The sequence below is a fragment of the Lycorma delicatula genome, chromosome 8, assembly GCF_047948215.1.
Source record: "Lycorma delicatula isolate Av1 chromosome 8, ASM4794821v1, whole genome shotgun sequence".
In the NCBI taxonomy this organism is placed as follows: Eukaryota; Metazoa; Arthropoda; class Insecta; order Hemiptera; family Fulgoridae; genus Lycorma; species Lycorma delicatula.
In genome coordinates, this window is record NC_134462.1 from 134,957,553 (window position 1) to 134,977,536 (window position 19,984).

General features: G+C 31.4%; 1 protein-coding gene across 1 annotated transcript in view; it reads left to right on the plus strand.

Moving 5' to 3' along the window:
- The window catches only part of GABA-B-R2 (gamma-aminobutyric acid type B receptor subunit 2), a 664,115-nt gene that overhangs the window by 241,636 nt on the left and 402,495 nt on the right, over positions 1-19,984 (plus strand). The window lies entirely within an intron of this gene.

Below are 19,984 nucleotides of genomic sequence, written 5' to 3' on the forward strand. Positions count from 1 at the left end.
CACAATTTTTCCGTTCTACCTGTCCTTCCAATATTAAAGCGACTATTTCAGGATGCCTTAGTATGTGGCCTATAAGTCTGTCTCTTCTTTTAACTATATTTTTCCAAATGCTTCTTTCTTCATCTATTTGCCGCAATACCTCTTCATTTGTCACTTCATCCACCCGTCTGAATTTTAACATTCTCCTATAGCACCGCATTTCAAAAGCTTCTAATCTTTTCTTCTCAGATACTCCGATCGTCCAAGTTTCACTTCCATATAAAGCGACACTCCAAACATACACTTTCAAAAATCTTTTTCTGACATTTAAATTAATTTTTGATGTAAACAAATTATATTTCTTACTGAAGGCTCGTTTAGCTTGTGCTATTCGGCATTTTATATCGCTCCTGCTTCGTCCATCTTTAGTAATTTTACTTCCCAAATAACAAAATTCTTCTACCTCCATAATCTTTTCTCCTCCTATTTTCACATTCAGCGGTCCATCTTTGTTATTTCTATTACATTTCATTACTTTTGTTTTGTTCTTGTTTATTTTCACGCGAAAGTTCTTGCGTAGGACCATCTATGCCGTTCATTGTTTCTTCTAAATCCTTTTTACTCTCGGCTAGAATTACTATATCATCAGCAAATCGTAGCATCTTTATCTTTTCACCTTGTACTGTTACTCCGAATCTAAATTGTTCTTTAACATCATTAACTGCTAGTTCCATGTAAAGATTAAAAAGTAACGGAGATAGGGAACATCCTTGTCGGACTCCCTTTCTTATTAGGGCTTCTTTCTTATGTTCTTCAATTGCTACTGTTGCTGTTTGGTTCCTGTACATGTTAGCAATTGTTCTTCTATCTCTGTATTTGAACCCTATTTTTTTTAAAATGCTGAACATTTTATTCCAGTCTACGTTATCGAAAGCCTTTTCTAGGTCTATAAACGCCAAGTATGTTGGTTTGTTTTTCTTTAATCTTCCTTCTTCTGTTAATCTGAGGCCTAAAATTGCTTCCCTTGTCCCTATACTTTTCCTGAAACCAAATTGGTCTTCTCCTAACACTTCTTCCACTCTCCTCTCAATTTATAATAGGAAATTAATAATAATATTTTGTATATACATTTATATATATATATATATATATATATACGAATATGTGATTGAGCATCATAGTAATATAATAATAAACTATTATCAGTAATAATTAACTGACTTAGAAGAAGGAACAACCTTCAGTTCTGTTGTAATATTTTGACAAAAAAAAGTTTTTTTTAATATCTATTGAAGTAGTGATCACTGCGAAAGCGCTCTTATAATATTAAAAACAAAAAGAAGTGTAATTTTAATTACATTTCGCTTATCAAATTTTAATTACTAGTTTACGTCTGGTAAAAGATTTCGCTCGGGTTTCAGCTGCCCCGTGAAATGGGGGCGTACTGAAATTTCTACGACATTAATTAAGGACCATAATTAATATTTCTTATGGTTTTTGACGTTAAAAATCAAAGAAAATAATCGTAGAATCGTAACTGCAGTAGTTTTTGAGAAATCTTGGGTGAAAACCAATCAGTTAAGGTAACAATTTTTTTTTTTTACGTTTGACGTACAATAACTTTGTTAAATTTGTAAAAAACAGATAAAACTTTTGAAGGATTTAATTATAAGCAAAATGGTGTTCGACAAGGTGAATAAAACAAAGAAAAGTTAGAAAAATTCGAATTTTATTTAGAATCAGTGCATTGCTACATTTGTCAGAAAAGTACTTATTTAATGTAAACAAAAACCAAAATTCTTTTTTTTTGTGATGTGAAAATTTGTTAAAAAGAAATTCACTGTTAAAAAATAAAAAAAATCCTGGAAATTATACAACAAAAATAAAAAATAACTTATAACATAATAACTTTTTTTATTAATGATACAAATACAATAAATTATTTAAAAAATTATTATTTCAAGTTTGGCAGCTAATAACAACAGCTGGTCAACAATGCTCAATACTGTATTAAATCATTCTGTAAGGTACATTAAATATATGCAGCACTTCGAACTGTGCTGTCATTAGGAAAGGTTTTCTGCGAATTTTAGTTTGAAAATGATCGGTTTGTCGTCGAAGTAATGCCATTCTTATTTACAACAGAAGAAATACGCTGATACGGTGTCCATTTTGCTTGTGTAATGGTAAATATACAGCTGCTGCAGTAGAATATGAAATATCTTTTGAGAGTCGTAGGATTTCAGATCCCAAAACAATTAGCGCGTCTATTCGCAATCCAAGTTCATTACCCAGTATACGTACCAGCTACGAACGATCTGTCCAACACGAAGCTTGTTATTGATGAAATTATTATGGATGCAATTCAGTGCAATCTAGGCGTCAGTACATATCTTTCTAAGCGGATCGAAGTTTCGTATTCAATGGTTCGTAGGACATTTAAATAAAACAAATTTTATCTTTATAATAAACAGCAACTTCTACATTTACACCCATGAGACGGTCCGCTTCGTGTAGAGTTCTGCAACTGGTGGAACACTAATCGACAACTCTACAAGTATGTTTTGTTTACCGACGATGTAAATTTTACTCCAAGGATAGCCCAGAACTAAAAAAAATAAAAGATAAAAAAACAGTACAGAAGCGTACCAAGAAATATTTTTAAAATAGCGGGCTAATTTTTGAAAATTTGTTATAAACTCGTACGTATAAACGCACTTTTGTTTAGTGTACAGTTTCTAAATAAAATTCTAATTTTTCTAATTTCACACCTTTTGTTTGGAAGTTATATGTGTTTATTACCCATTTAACAAAGTTATTGTTTTTTTTTTTGTTTGGGGGCGAAAAACGCCTGAGCGTTATCATCGCTCAATAACTTTGACGTGCAAAGTTATTGTACGTCAAACATAAAAAACATGGGTTTTACCCCAATTTATTGGATTTTTTTACAGACCCAAAAAAACCATTTCAGGTACGGTCCTGGGGTCTATTTTATTCTACAGAAAGATTCAAAGAAACAGTTAATTTAAAAAATTAAATAACGTTAATGAAAATTTTTTTTTAGAAAATTATTTTTGTTTCGTGTAATTGTACAAACGTTGCCATTTTGGGATAAATACATTTTAGTTTATTTTGTAAAGATGACATCTTGCAGGTAACCTCCTCTTCTACGTAAACACTCACGAAGTCTCTTCGTTAAATTGTTCACGGTTTGACGTAACATCTCAACTGGATTTTCCGCAATTGCTTCTCGGATCTTTGCCTTCAGTTCTTCCGTTGTAGCAGGTCTATTGTGGAACACTTTGCTTTTAAGGTGACCCCACAAAAAGTGATCGCAAGCTGAGAGATTAGGCGTTCTGGGAGGCCATCTAATATCACCATTTCGTGAAATGACACGTTGTCCAAACAATCGGCGTACAGCTGCCATCGATATTCGTGCAGTATGTGTCTTTGCACCGTCTTGTTGAAACCAGGCTGTGTTAAGAATCGGTGGAAATCTCTTTTGTTGTTCCACAACAAAGGTTTCAAGCACGGCTACGTAACGAGCCGACGTCACTGTAATCGCAAGACCGTTGTCATCCTCAAAAGATAAGGGCCTATAACACCGTAAGATGACATAGCACACCACACGGTCACTTTCTGGCTGTGTAACGGACCCTGGTGTAGCTGCGTAGGATTTTCTTGTGCCCAGTATCTGAAATTTTGCTTGTTAATAAATCTACTGGGGTGGTAATGCGCTTCGTCAGACTCTTCGTTATCATTTATGTTTTGAAGCATTACATTACAGAATTGTGCTCGCACAACTGCATCGGTCGTTTTTAGTTCCTGGACGGTCTGCAACTTGTATGGATGGTATTGCAAGTCCTTCACTAACATTCATCGAACACTTGAACTATGCAATTCTAAAGATGCTGAGAGACGACGGATTGACCGATGTGGACTTCGTGTGACAGCATCCATCAATTACCTTATAAAATTATAAGTTATTTATTAGTCAAGTTGTTTTCAATATTGATAAAATAGCTAAAGCTGAAAGCCTTTCTTATTTTCTTCTTTTCTGCAATAAGTTTTTAACTCTTTTAGTGTGAAAGAACTTCGTTATTCTGTTGCGTTAGAAATAGGCAAAGTAAGATAATTCTGTAAAACTACTGACACATTAAGAAATTATAAATCAATTCATTATTTTACACAACATATAACTGAAATAAGAAATGCTTAAAATCTAGAAAATCATTAACAATATTTTCATCTAAGTCACAAGAGTAAAATTTCTTCAAATTTTTTGCAACTTTTTCAATACATTCATTTGTGCTTTTTTTTTAATGTGATTAAAACATAACATTTTACGTACAAGTTTTTGTAAGCAGTTTTTCACTTGCCAATTTCAGAAATTAGTTAATATAACATTAACACTTTCATTATGCATTTTTTCTTGCAAAGTAAACACTCTCTCTTCCCTGCTCTCTACAAGCAACACCTTCAAACATTTCACTCTTTAATTAGATTCTCAATGACAAAATATTTTCCTTTTCACCGCAAATCTCAGCCACCTTTTTGAAAATTTCTTGAAAGTGATTCTCCCTGTTTTGAAAATTTCTTGAATGTGATTCTCCCTGTTTTGAAAATATTCTTCCAAAGATCCATATGAGTTTTCTGCTACATCCAAATCAATATCTGCCAACTGAAGAGATTTATTTACTCCATAAATTCCTTCAAGAACTCTGTACCAAAACACTGCCATGAACATCATATCATATTTCATCAATTTCTTTGATAAAGATTTAGCCTTTAAATGAGTTGCTGGTGTTTGGTTTGTATCTAGTGAAATTTCATTGAAAGCTGTTTTCAAAGGTATATTACTCATCACTGGAACTCTAGACTCTTCATATTTTGCTTACCATCACATTTTAGATAGTGATTTTGTTAAAAATTTACATTTAGGCTTATTCTTAACTTCTGAAGATGGGCTTGTATTCTAAGCAACAACCTTGGAGTTACCGTACTTGTCATCAATTTCAAAATCCTAATAGTCATGTTCTTTAATTGACTCAGACCTAACAACCATCACCATCAGCTTCAAAATGTTCTTTTACTACAGTTCAACGATGAGTTGAACTGCTGAAGAAAATGTATAATTTTTGTAAAAATATATTCTTACATTTGTAAAAACTCTCAAGTCTAAGTGTTCATCGACTAGAATTAGTGAATGGGCAGCACAAGACACATATACAGCATATTTATTTTGTTCTTTAATTCTGGCTTGTAAACCTGTATACATGCCAGCCATTTTGTTGCCATTATCGTAACATTAGCTACAGCAGTTACATCAAATTTTTCAAAAATGTTTATCATTACCGTCTCTAACGATTGCACTTCATGACTTTTTATTGGTATAAACTCTAAGAAGCATTCCTTTCTACTTCTTTTTCAAAAATGACACATTATTGTTTGCTAATCACCGTTTGATACATCAGGGGTTAAATCCTGAATTATAGAAAAATATTTTGCTTTGTTAATTTTATCAACAATACAGTTATGAATTGTGTTGCCGAATAATGCAATAAGTTCATCACAGATGTGCGTGAAATAAGAAATGATACCTTTTCCCGGATTTTCATATTTCACCAAATGTGTCTCAAGAAAGTCACTGAATTTCACAAGCAACTTTACAGTGTCAAGTTAATTTCATATGTGACGATCTTGTAAAGCTTGAACATTCTGTGGTGTACGGACGGTTCGCTCACGGCCTGGAGGTTTCTTTTACATTGCCGAACCGGTTTCCTCAAAATTAGATATCCATGTTTTAATTGCATGTGCTGATGGAACACGGTCGTGCCGTCCCAGATTAAAATGACGGCGAAATTCTCTACGCGCTCCCTCCACACTGTCATTGTTTTTGTAAAACGCTTTGATAGCAAATGCACGTTGCGCACCACTCCAAGGATCCATGAAAACTAAATGGCACGTTAGGTTAGAGAGGCTGGCGCCACTTATCAGGTGGTACTAATCGCCCACGGCTACAAACACACTTTCAAAATTTCCCGTTTGTTTGAATCACTCGGAGGAATAAACTATAATGAGGTCATAAACTATTATGAATCGTTAATTCTACCCCTTAATTAAGTCCTAAAAATTTACGTACCACCTCATTTCACCAAGGTAGCTGAAATCTGAGCGAAATCTTTCACTAGCTGTCATCGTAAACGAAGCATTTTAAGACATATTTTCATGTGTACTTTTTCTATTATTTTTACGATTAGAATAGGTTATGCACGTCGCCGGGAAAACTTCATGATACACTCTTCATATATTTTATAATTATTATATATATATATATATAGAATAAATTTGCAGCAGATTTTCTTCCATTAAACTGTATACAATAAATGTTCCCCATACTCTTATAGAAATATTAAATTATTAGAATGGTAAAAAAAGCAAAATTATGTTGGATTTGATTTTATTATTTGAAGCAAAATAGAAATTAAAACTTTTTTAATTCCTAGTCTATTATTGTAGCTATTAATTCTATTTCTCACCCCAGAATGCAATGCTTTGAATAAAGCCTTCTATACCGTAAGCTGAATAATGTGATTTTCGAATTTTAATAATTAAGACATTTATTAAACGCACGTATCTGCAAATTAATCTTACTTGATCATTAGTGATTGTAATAATTGCTGAAGTAGTTAGTTGTCTGTAGTTATCTTAATGACTGTATCAATTTGCTGATGAAAATCGTTCTGTAATTTTGTGTGATTTTAGAACGACAGTTGTTCAGATTCTTTGAGGAAGCCGTAAAACAAAGAAAAAAGCTGCATTATCAGTAACGAATAGAGTGATTCGTACAATTGTTAAGTTCCAAAATAATGGTTGCAGGATAGAATGATTACACGCCTTCTTTCCGCCTACCGCCAAACGTAGTTCGTTAATTTTCTTTAACTTAACGCCCCTACCAGATATCCTGTAATTCCTCTCGCTATCTAATCGTTCAGTAAAATTAATGTATATCTAGATCTGTAAATTTTATTTTAAATGCAGCTATTTCCATATTTGAATAAAATAAATAATGTTAAGAGATAAATAATACTTCAACGCCGATTCGTTAAGTAATATCTTCGTAGAAACCTTATTCACAAAAATGTACGCGTGAATTAATTATTTTTATTTAATTTTCAATTTTAGTACTTTTCTGAAACTAAGGTATTATTATTATTATGCTTTTACGGCCAACATGGGACCACTTAAGTCAATTTTAGTTGGATCTTTTCTGAGAAAAGCGTGTTATTTTACTCTTTCGAGCTGCCCAGTATTTCTTCATCCGTTCAGATCTTGCTTTCTTTTCTTCATCCGTAAACACCCTCTTCGTTGTATTTTGTCGTTTGTCTGTCTTTTGTTTAAATCTAATGCTTTTATCTTTTAGCTTTGTAATTTTTCCAGTTTTATTCTGTAGGTCGGTCAGGGAAATTCCCAATTCTTTCATATCTTCTCTAATTTCTTTGATCCATCCTACTTCTAGCTTTTGGAACCAGAGCTTTTCAATGATATTTCTTGACAGTCTTGTTTGCGGTGTCCTTATGAGATGACCGAAGAAAGAGATTCTTTTTTTCCGCATAGTATCAGTAACAGGCTCTATTTCTCGATACACCACCTCATTTGGCACAATCCACCATCGGCCTTCTTTTTGGTGTTTTTTATCGATACACGTTCTGACAATTCTCCTCTCTATTTTCAGAATTTTTTCAATTCGGTTTTTCTGAGTGATTTTGAAAAGGGTCTCGCTTCCGTAGGTGACTTCTGGCTGTACTACAGTTTTATAATGTTTAAGTTTTGTTTTAGCAGAAAGGCATTTCTTGTTATATGTTGACCGAGTTAATTTTTGGGATTTAATCATTTTATTTGTCCTGTTTTGCCATGTCACTTTTTCATTTAAATTACAAGTTATTATTTCCCCTAGATATTTAAATTGTTTTACTATTTTAATTTTCTGATCGTTTACCGTAATGCGCTCTATTACCAGAGGATCTATGGCCATTAGTTCAGTTTTTTCGAAAGAGATATGAAGCCCTATCTTTTGTGCTAGGTTTTAAAGGCTCATGATTTGTGTTTTGGCTTCTTGAATATTATTTGCTAAAAGAGCGAGGTCATCTGCAAATCCTAGGCAATTTAGTGTGATGGAGGTTTTCTTAGTACCCATTTTTATATTTTTGGGATTTATTTCATACCATTTTCTCATGACAAATTCAAGGGCGCAGTTAAAAAGGAGTGGTGAGAGGCCGTCTCCTTGCCTCAATCCAGTTTTTATGTAGAAGGGTTGAGAGAGTTCACCTCTGAATTTCACTCTGGACTGGGTATCGGTTAAAGTTAATTTTATCATGTTTACGTGTTTAGGGTGAAGGCCCAGGTATCTCAGAATATTCAGCATGGATGGTCGGTGTATACAATCATAGGCCCTTTTAAAGTCGACGAAGGTGATTATTAGTTGTTTTTTCCGGCTTTTATATAAGTCCATCATAAGTTTTAGGGATATTATTTGCTCCGGGCAACCTCTCCATGGCCTAAATCCCCCTTGGTATTCCCCAAGTTCCAGTTCAAGTTGGTCTTTGCGAAACTAAGGTGTATTATATAAAATATAAGAAGAAACTTAAAAGATGTTTTTAGCTGTCTCACATTTTAACCTACATATACTTCAAGTAATTGAACTATTTTCCTCAACCGGTAATAATTCTAGATTACCATGTTTTTTTATGATTTCCATTGTTATAAAATCTTATCGAAATACAGTGGTATCCCATGTAGAAACGAAAAACATTCAGTAAAAATAATGAAAAAATTTGTATAAACGTAGGTCTAGAAACGCTTTCTTTACGAATTACGGTTGCGAAAGATTTCGCCCGGATTACCGCTCATCTAATAAATAAAGCCCTACTGTAATTTTTGAGACCCAAATTAAGCAGTAAAGTTGGTGGTTTATCTTGGTGGCTTATGTAGTTTAAGCTGGGAAATAGGAAAAAACAGGTCCCATAACCGTAATTCCAGTAAAAGATATCCTTTGTAAAACACAAAATTCGGTGTCGAAAATAATTTTTGTTTTAGGTTTGTAGTACAGTAGCTTTGTTAAATGACTAATAAATACGAAAGATTTAGTAACGAAACTTGTAGATAATTTAATTCTGAAAAATTTAAAGTAAATATAGCCAATAAAAAGTAAATAAAAACTTTTAAAAATCGCTTTTTTATTGAAGCAAAACAGAATAAAAATATACAGAAAATCGTATTATTCTTTCTGTACCTAATAAACATTCTTTTTAAAAACAGAAACGCTAATTACTGAAAATAATTTTAAAAGAAACAAAACTTATAAATTTTAGAAATTTGCAATACTTAGTTAATACTTTTATTTAATTGGCAATACTAACAGCTGGTGAACAATGAAAATTATGTACTTTGTTTGAATTTTTTGTTATAAAATATGGAGATAAAAATGAAGTGTAGTGTTATCATATCGTAGTATAAAAATGCCGTTTCGATTTCGTAACGAGGAATATTACGATGTAATTTTTTTTTATGGACTTTATAACGGAAATTCTTAAGCTGCTCGACGTGAATATCAGGAGAAATCTTTTGACTGTAACTCAAAACAAAACGTTTCCAGACCTATGTTTATATGAATTTTTTTCATTATTTTATTATACCAGTAAAACATGTCCTAAAAATTTCTCCGTTTCTTCATGGGACACTCTTTATAAAAATATACTTTATAAAAAAGTTTAAATCTTTCTTGATTCTACTTTCATCCACTCCCTGTAATTTTACATGGGTTTAGCTTGGTATTATCAACAGCATACTCAATCTGTAGAGAACGTGATGGAAGTACGTTCAACGTTATGTTTAGATGCTTGTACGAAATTCAGTAACCCTTTTTCTTTACCTTTTTTCTTTATTTTTCTTTACCTTTTTTATTTTCTGATTTAATATTTCTTACTCACTTTTTTTTTATAAAGTTAAATTTTTATATTATATATATATATTGTACACCCCTAAAATCTATACCTAAACGAGGAACCACGAAACTTTTGACGCTTTTACAATATTCTAGCAAAACGCATGTAATTTTACATACGCTTTGTCTTATATCATCCTTATCCACCAGGAATTATGGTTTTTCAACTGCATCAAAAAATAAATAGAAAATTTCTTGGTAATAATTACCATTCAACATTATTTTTTTTCTTATTAACGCTAAAAAATATTTGCCAAAGTATCAACGATTTTATCACAATATTGATAACAATATAATAAAACCGTTTAATCTTTCCTTTTGAAATTGGAGATTTAAAGTAGTCACCTATCTGGAGTATGCTGTCTGCCACTTTTGAAACCAATCACGAAGAATATTAAATTGCCCGATGGTTTTGCATCAAAATGTTTGTTTTTTACCACCCGTGTGAGTCACAACTTTTCCGTTTAAAACTTTTGATTTGTGACCCCCGTAGGGATCCCCTGGAAGCTTGAGGTGACGTGATCTCATTACAAAAACATAAGTCGTTTTGAAATAGGGGCATTGTTAAATTTCATTTTTCTATTTTTAATAATCATCATACTATGAGCGTTCATTTGTGGCATTTAAATGTATTTAAATTGTAAATTAAATGTGTATTTAAATTGTATATGTGACCTTAATTGTTTTTTTAAACTAAGAATTTAATGGATTAAAAATATTTACTTAAATTACAAAAAAAAAGGCTTCCTATCCTTTATAAGGTAGGATACAATACAGGAAAGATATATATATAAATACAGTAGGTATCGATTATAGTGACATCGGATATATTGCCAAAAAAATTGTTTCTTGGTCGGTTGCTATGCTGTTAATACACAAATACAGTATTTTTTTTTTTTTTTGTCTTCAGTCATTTGACTGGTTTGATGCAGCTCTCCAAGATTCCCTATCTAGTGCTAGTCGTTTCATTTCAGTATACCCTCTACATCCTACATCCCCAACAATTTGTTTTACATACTCCAAACGTGGCCTGCCTACACAATTTTTCCCCTCTACCTGTCCTTCCAATATTAAAGCGACTATTTCAGGATGCCTTAGTATGTGGCCTATAAGTCTGTCTCTTCTTTTAACTATATTTTTCCAAATGCTTCTTTCTTCATCTATTTGCCGCAATACCTCTTCATTTGTCACTTTATCCACCCGTCTGATTTTTAACATTCTTCTATAGCACCGCATTTCAAAAGCTTCTAATCTTTTCTTCTCATATACTCCGATCGTCCAAGTTTCACTTCCATATAAAGCGACACTCCAAACATACACTTTCAAAAATCTTTTCCTGACATTTAAATTAATTTTTGATGTAAACAAATTATATTTCTTACTGAAGGCTCGTTTAGCTTGTGCTATTCGGCATTTTATATCGCTCCTGCTTCATCCATCTTTAGTAATTTTACTTCCCAAATAACAAAATTCTTCTACCTCCATAATCTTTTCTCCTCCTATTTTCAAATTCAGCGGTCCATCTTTGTTATTTCTATTACATTTCATTACTTTTGTTTTGTTTATTTTCATGCGATAGTTCTTGCGTAGGACTTCATCTATGCAGTTCATTGTTTCTTCTAAATCCTTTTTACTCTCGGCTAGAATTACTATATCAGCAAATCGTAGCATCTTTATCTTTTCACCTTGTACTGTTACTCCGAATCTAAATTGTTCTTTAATATCATTAACTGCTAGTTCCATGTAAAGATTAAAAAGTAACGGAGATAGGGAACATCCTTGTCGGACTCCTTTTCTTATTAGGGCTTCTTTCTTATGTTCTTCAATTGTTATTGTTGCTGTTTGGTTCCTGTACATGTTAGCAATTGTTCTTCTATCTCTGTATTTGAACCCTAATTTTTTTAAAATGCTGAACATTTTATTCCAGTCTACGTTATCGAATGCCTTTTCTAGGTCTATAAACGCCAAGTATGTCGGTTTTTTTTTCTTTAATCTTCCTTCTACTATTAATCTACTGAGGCCTAAAATTGCTTCCCTTGTCCCTATACTTTTCCTGAAACCAAATTGGTCTTCTCCTAACACTTCTTCCACTCTCCTCTCAATTCTTCTGTATAAAATTCTAGTTAAGATTTTTGATGCATGACTAGTTAAACTAATTGTTCAAAAAAATACAGTATGTATAGTGTTTATAATTACATCGCTTTTAATGACATATCGGTTATTATTACTGATTTTTTCTACAGTAAATGCAAAATTTTATCGCTTCTAATGACGGACGGAAGTGACTCGTCAGTAACGTAATATGTCTACATTGTAGACACAGAAATCTTTTTCGGTTAAAATGAGTCACCTTTTCCTTTTTACCTCCGCATATGTACTTGTTTTTCTTATCTTCTTACTGCATTAGATTGTTGTAAACTTAAACAGCCAAAAATCTTTAACGGAACGGGACAATAGTCTACAAAACCAATCGTTGTCAGTTGCATTGTTGAAGACTATCAAGAGGTTGACAAAAATTTAGAAACGCATAAAACTGTAATGACAATGCATAAAACAGGCAATGACAACGAAAATAACCTTAGCGACAACGATGAAGATATCAACCCGCCAAAACATAATTTTAATTTCATTGTTTTAAAGTTTTAGCGGCAATGAAAACCGTTTGTGGTTTAGAAACAGAGATTGTTTGTTTTGGTTTAGAAAAGTACATTCAAGAACTGTATTACTACACGAAATGTTCGAAATAAAACAAAATAACCGACTTTTTACAGTATAGGTAACTTTTACCATTTTTTCTATCTTGTTTTACTTTACCGTATTTGTATTTATTATTGCATATTTTTGTTTTTTTATATTATTTTATTACGGATATAAATTAATATTATTATTGTACTTTATTACAATACCCGTGTATATGGGATATTAAAGTAGTACCACTAAGCTACCTAAACATCGGTTATAATAACCTTAAATCGTCGGTTCCTTGGATTTCACCATAAACGATATTGTGTGTGTGTGTGTGTGTGTGTGTGTGTGTGTGTGTGTGTGTGTGAGAGCGCACCTTAAATATCAATCCAAAGACTTACACAATTACAAAATAAAATAATATAATATTGTTTATCATAATTTCGTTTATAAATGAATACATTAAAAAAAAGATATTACAACTAAAATGATAAATGATTAGAATAAAGTTTATTTACTCTTGTGTAAATTGTATTACATTGAAACCCAAATAGTGGGAAAGTTCCTGGTAATCCGAACGAATATAAGAGAATAACATTTGTATTAATGTAAATAGTGTTTTATCTATCGATAAATCTAATAGAAATTGCTGACTGACTTAAAACTTCTTGGCCGACAAACTACGTTAAATACTGATTTCGTAAACAATTTAGTAACTTTATTAATATCATTTTACTTTAGTAAAGTGGTTTTAAATAATTCTGTACTTAATCGTGTTATTATTATTATTATTATTATTATTATTATTATTATTATTATTATTATTATTATTATTATTATTATTATTATTATTATAATTATTATTATTAAATACATGATCATCGTACCTCCCTCACGTCAACATACCAATCTTTTTTATAGAAGAAAATAATAAAATTCTTCTGTCAATGATCTCATACAGAGAAATAGCCGCATGTCTGTCCAGCGTTTATTAAAGTTAACGCCGTTGAGCGCGGTCTCTGTATGTTTGTCAAAGTATCTCAGGATTGCTTGAATTGCTGCCCCTTCTTAAATCGGTGGTAGGTTAAGTTGCAGTCCCGGATACTAATCACCGATATAATTTCGTTGAAGATATAATTTTCGTAATCGTTCGTTTCTATACCCGTATATCCCCAAATTAAGTTTTTTAAAGATTCAGTGCATCAGTTGCATATATTCTTATAATTTTTTCGCAGTATATCTTCGCATGTTTTTTTTTTAAATTTATGCTGATATTTTACAATACATCAAGATAATGCAGCGAAATAAATCAGTTATTGTACTTAGTTAAAATTTACCGGCTGCTATTACGTTTGCCTCAAATTTATAAATAAATTGCCGATATCGTTCTATCAAATTATATTTGATATTGGTAAATTGTAAATTACAGTTTACGTGAAATAAATAACTGCCTACATAATGATGTGTGTAATAACACAAATTATTAAGCGTCAGTGTGAAATAGTTCAGATTACGGTAGTTAAACTGCATATATTTTTATACTATACTAACATCTCCGTCGCGGCTTCGCCTGCGGTATATGTTTACGTATGACTAACTGTGGGTCGACCAATATTTTGTTGTTTTGGATAAATATGAGCAAAATCGGACCATAAATACAATTTTTCGAATATCTCGACCCCAGTGCCAACTAGCGGATCCAAACTAATCGAGAAACCTTCGCCGTCATGCGCACAACTCACAAACGTTTAATAAAAAGTTATTATCTTAACATTACGGTTATGCACGCGTACTTTTTTTTTTTGTCTTCAGTCATTTGACTGGTTTGATGCAGCTCTCCAAGATTCCCTATCTAGTGCTAGTCGTTTCATTTCAGTATACCCTCTTAATCCTACATCCCTAACAATTTGTTTTACATATACCAAACGTGGCCTGCCTACACAATTTTTCCCTTCTACCTGTCCTTCCAATATTAAAGCGACTATTCCAGGATGCCTTAGTATGTGGCCTATAAGTCTGTCTCTTCTTTTAACTATATTTTTCCAAATGCTTCTTTCTTCATCAATTTGCCGCAATACCTCTTCATTTGTCACTTTATCCACCCTTCTGATTTTTAACATTCTCCTATAGCACCGCATTTCAAAAGCTTCTAATCTTTTCTTCTCAGAAACTCCGATCGTTTCACTTCCATATAAAGCGACACTCCAAACATACACTTTCAAAAATCTTTTCCTGACATTTAAATTAATTTTTGATGTCAACAAATTATATTTCTTACTGAAGGCTCGTTTCACTTGTACTATTCGGCATTTTATATCGCTCCTGCTTCGTCCATCTTTAGTAATTCTACTTCCCAAATAACAAAATTCTTCTACCTCTATAATCTTTTCTCCTCCTATTTTCACATTCAGTGGTCCATCTTTGTTATTTCTACTACATTTCATTACTTTTGTTTTGTTCTTGTTTATTTTCATGCGATAGTTCTTACTTAGGACTTCATCTATGCCGTTCATTGTTTCTTCTAAATCCTTTTTACTCTCGGCTAGAATCACTATATCATCAGCAAATCGTAGCATCTTTATCTTTTCACCTTGTACTGTTACTCCGAATCTAAATTGTTCTTTAACATCATTAACTGCTAGTTCCATGTAAAGATAAAAATTTAATGGAGATAGGAGATAGGGAATATCCTTGTCGGACTCCCTTTCTTATTACGGCTTCTTTCTTATGTTCTTCAATTGTTACTGTTGCTGTTTGGTTCTTGTACATGTTAGCAATTGTTCTTCTATCTCTGTATTTGAACCCTAATTTTTTTAAAATGCTGAACATTTTATTCCAGTCTACGTTATCGAATGCCTTTTCTAGGTCTATAAACAAGCGTAAGTATGTATGTTAAACGCTTTTTTTATTTATTTTTATTATTTACACTTTATTCACTTATGCGCTTTTTCAGAAACCTTTTTCTGACCACTTAAGAAAAAGTGTCAATGCTTAGATACTTTTTTTTACCTACGAGATCTTCGGGTTTTTTGTTTTTGCTTGGTACTTTTTTGGTTGCGACATCTTCCGGACGAATTTTAAAAATGTAAAGATTTTTATTATGTATCTTGTCGGCACGGGTAATCTTATATATATATATATATATATATATATAAGAAGGGAAGTCTGTTGTATATTTATTTGTTTTGTAAATATGACACCGGTGCCACGTAGCGGGTATAGTTTATGCAAACATTTTTCTTTTCACATAATTAATATGCATTCTGAATATGAGCCAAATCAGACCGTAAATACAATTTTTCGAAGTATTTTCCTTCAGCGCCATTAGCTGATCAAAACTAATTCAGAAACCTTCGCGGGCGTGCTCATAACTCACCGTAGTTTCATCGCAATCGAATGAATGGTATAGGAACGCGTACGGGACAAACAAACAAACATTCATTTTTATTTATATGTATAGAAACTACAATAATCAATATACTAAATTATATATGTTTTTCAATCAAATTTACATAAAATATGTATTGATAATTACGTTATTAATAATAGTGAATTACTTCAAATTTCAAAGCATAATTTGAATGGGTTTGATAGGTTGATTATTCTGTTGTAATCAAATCATCTTGAAATGTGAGTTATGAATCCATAATTTACATTGACAGCCGCCTTTCAAATATTAACTTCATATCGGTAATTGAGAGATGTGCATTTCAATATTCAACGGATGAAGTATTTTGTATTATATACAGTTAATTTGTTTTAATATTTAGTTTTAAAGAAATTTATTTTTTACAATAATTTAAAACCGATATTATTTTTAAATTATTCAACTGAAATTTTTTATAGCTTATAAATAAACGAACACACACATTATATATATATATATATATATATATATATATATATATATATATATATATATATATATATATATATATATATATATTCTACTCATTATTTACTATAGCACTCGTGATAAAAATAATAGAAATAGTACGTATAAACAAATGTCTTAAAATGTTTCATTTGCCAGTAGCGGCTAGTGAAATATTTCGCTCGGATTTCAGCTAACCCGGTGAAATGAGGTCAAAATAAAATTTTTAGGACGTTAAATAAAGAGGCAGAATTTATGATTTACCTGAAGAATCAAATAGAATAATCCCAGAACCGTATCTGCAGTAGGTTTTAGAAATGTGGGGTGAACCAATAAACTGGAGTAAAAAAACTGTGTTTTTTATGTTTAACGTACAATAATTTTGTTAAATGTGTAATAAACACGTAAAAATTTTAAACCAGACTTATAAAGAATTTAATTCTAAACAAAAGTTTGTAAGATAAGTTGAATAAAACAAAGAAAAAGTTAGAAAAAATTGAATTTTATTTAGAAACAGTACACTAGATCGAAGTTCATTATACGTACTAGTTATAAGAAATAGTCATAAACGAGCCCGCCATTATCTACACATTTCTTGGCACTCTTCTGTACAGCTTTTGTTGCTCATTTTAGTTCTTCAGGGCTGTCCTTAAATTGCTTAGCCGTAATGCGGGAAATTAATTCCTCACCGGAATGTATTTTCGTTCTGTATGAAATATTTTTCATTCGTCCCCAGACGCAAACATCTAAAGGTTTTTAACATCAGACTGTGTTATATTTTGGTGACCAGGATTGTGAACTTTCACACAAATGAATACCATGTCAGTGTATTCCTCTGTTTTAAATAAGTACGGCATTAATTCAATGCCGTACTTCACTAAAAATTACAACTAAAACTTATTTATTTATTAATAAATTTATTTATTTCAACTAAAATTCACAAAAAAATGTCCTCTAACGATAGCACAGTTCACAGTCTTCGACATACTTAATGTAACTTACAGAATGATTTAAACACTAATACAGTATTGCACATTGTTGATCGGATGTAGTTTTTTTATTGCCAACTTTGAAATGATAATTTCTCAAATAATTTATTGTAATTTTTATTTCACAGCTGTGTAATTTCTAGTTTTTTAAATAATTTAATAGCAATTTTTAACAGTAAAATTTTCTTTTTAAAATTTTCCACATCACCAGATAATTTGTTTTTTGTTTACATTTAATAAGTACTTTCTGACAAATGTAGAAGTATACGTTCCTAAATAAAATTCGTTTTTTTCTAACTTTTATTTGTTTTACTCAGCTTATCTTACACCATTTTGTTTAGAATTAAATTCTCCACATGTTTTGTTTTAACGTTTTATGTATTTGTACCCATTTAACAGCGTTTCTCTATGTCAAACATAAAAGACTGAATTTTTTACCTCAATTTGTTGGTTTTCACCCCAGATTTCTCAAAAACTACTACAGATACTCTTCTAGAACCTATTTTATTTAATTTTTCAGGTCAAATATTATGAGAAATCACTAATTCTGCCCCTTAATCAATATTCTGAAAATTTCAGTACGATCTCATTTCACCGAGGAGCTGAAATCCAAACGAAATCTTTCATTAGCTCGAAGACGATGAATTTTAGAACATATGTTTATATGAACTTTTTTCCATTATTTTCACGAGTAGAATAAGTTATGAAAGTCCGTCATATACTCTATATATCCTTTTTTTAATTATCTTTTTTTTCAGTTCAGTATATTTTCTATTTAACATATTCATATTTAATGCGATTTTAAATGTTTAGAAACTCTGAACATAATTTCTTTGTTTTTGGATATTTTAATACCATTAATATATAACTTTTTTTTTAATTTCTAGCTGGAACTTACAATTTTAGTCAATAGTAATTACAATCAAGATGTAAAAGTACGGATAAATTAAAGTGATTTGTAATCTAAAATAATTGATTAAATAAGTTTAACATTACAGTAAAATCGAGGTACAATTTTACAACAGAAAGCGCTTTTTAAATTTTATTTTTTTATTATTATAACGGTCATTTTTTAAAAAAATAAACTTTCATTGCATTGACACGAAACAAAGAGTAAATAAGTTTATATGTTATAATAATGTTAAAAAGGGTGATTCTTCATCACGTAAAATATAATACACTTCATCATGATTGCAACATTTTCTTAATGGTAAAGCAAATTACATCCTAGCAACAGAGTATATTTATATATAAAAATAGTCTACTTATTGCTTAATCGTTTTTCTTTCTCTTTTCTCTACGTTAAGCGTTTTCTTAAAAAATCCTCCTTAGAACGTATGTAAATATAAGATATTGGATTAAAAACTTAACTAAAAACATATGTTTACCATCTCGGTCAGACTACAAACATCAAAGAGGAAGATTTTCAATTCGATGTCTAAATTTCTTACGAAGTAGACATCTCTGAAAAAGCGTTACCATAGAGAAAAGAGAAGAAAGAAATTAAGAAGTAAATAAATGATAATCTGTATATTTTTTTTTTTTTTGTCTTCAGTCATTTGACTGGTTTGATGCAGCTCTCCAGGATTCCCTATCTAGTGCTAGTCGTTTCATTTCAGTATACCCTCTACACCCTACATCCCTAACAATTTGTTTTACATATTCCAAACGTGGCCTGCCTACACAATTTTTCCCTTCTACCTGTCCTTCCAAAATTAAAGCGACTATTCCAGGATGCCTTAGTATGTGGCCTATAAGTCTGTCTCTTCTTTTAACTATATTTTTCCAAATGCTTCTTTCTTCATCTATTTGCCGCAATACCTCTTCATTTGTCACTTTATCCACCCATCTGATTTTTAACATTCTCCTATAGCACCACATTTCAAAAGCTTCTAATCTTTTCTTCTCAGATACTCCGATCGTCCAAGTTTCACTTCCATATAAAGCGACACTCCAAACATACACTTTCAAAAATCTTTTCCTGAGATTTAAATTAATTTTTGATGTAAACAAATTATATTTCTTACTGAAGGCTCGTTTAGCTTGTGCTATTCGGCATTTTATATCGCTCCTGCTTCGTCCATCTTTAGTAATTCTACTTCCCAAATAACAGAATTCTTCTACCTCCATAATCCTTTCTCCTCCTATTTTCACATTCAGTGGTCCATCTTTGTTATTTCTACTACATTTCATTACTTTTGTTTTGTTCTTGTTTATTTTCATGCGATAGTGCTTGCGTAGGACTTCATCTATGCCGTTCATTGTTTCTTCTAAATCCTTTTTATTCTCGGCTAGAATTACTATATCATCAGCAAATCGTAGCATCTTTATCTTTTCACCTTGTACTGTTACTCCGAATCTAAATTGTTCTTTAACATCATTAACTGCTAGTTCCATGTAAAGATTAAAATGTAACGGCGATAGGGAACATCCTTGTCGGACTCCCTTTCTTAT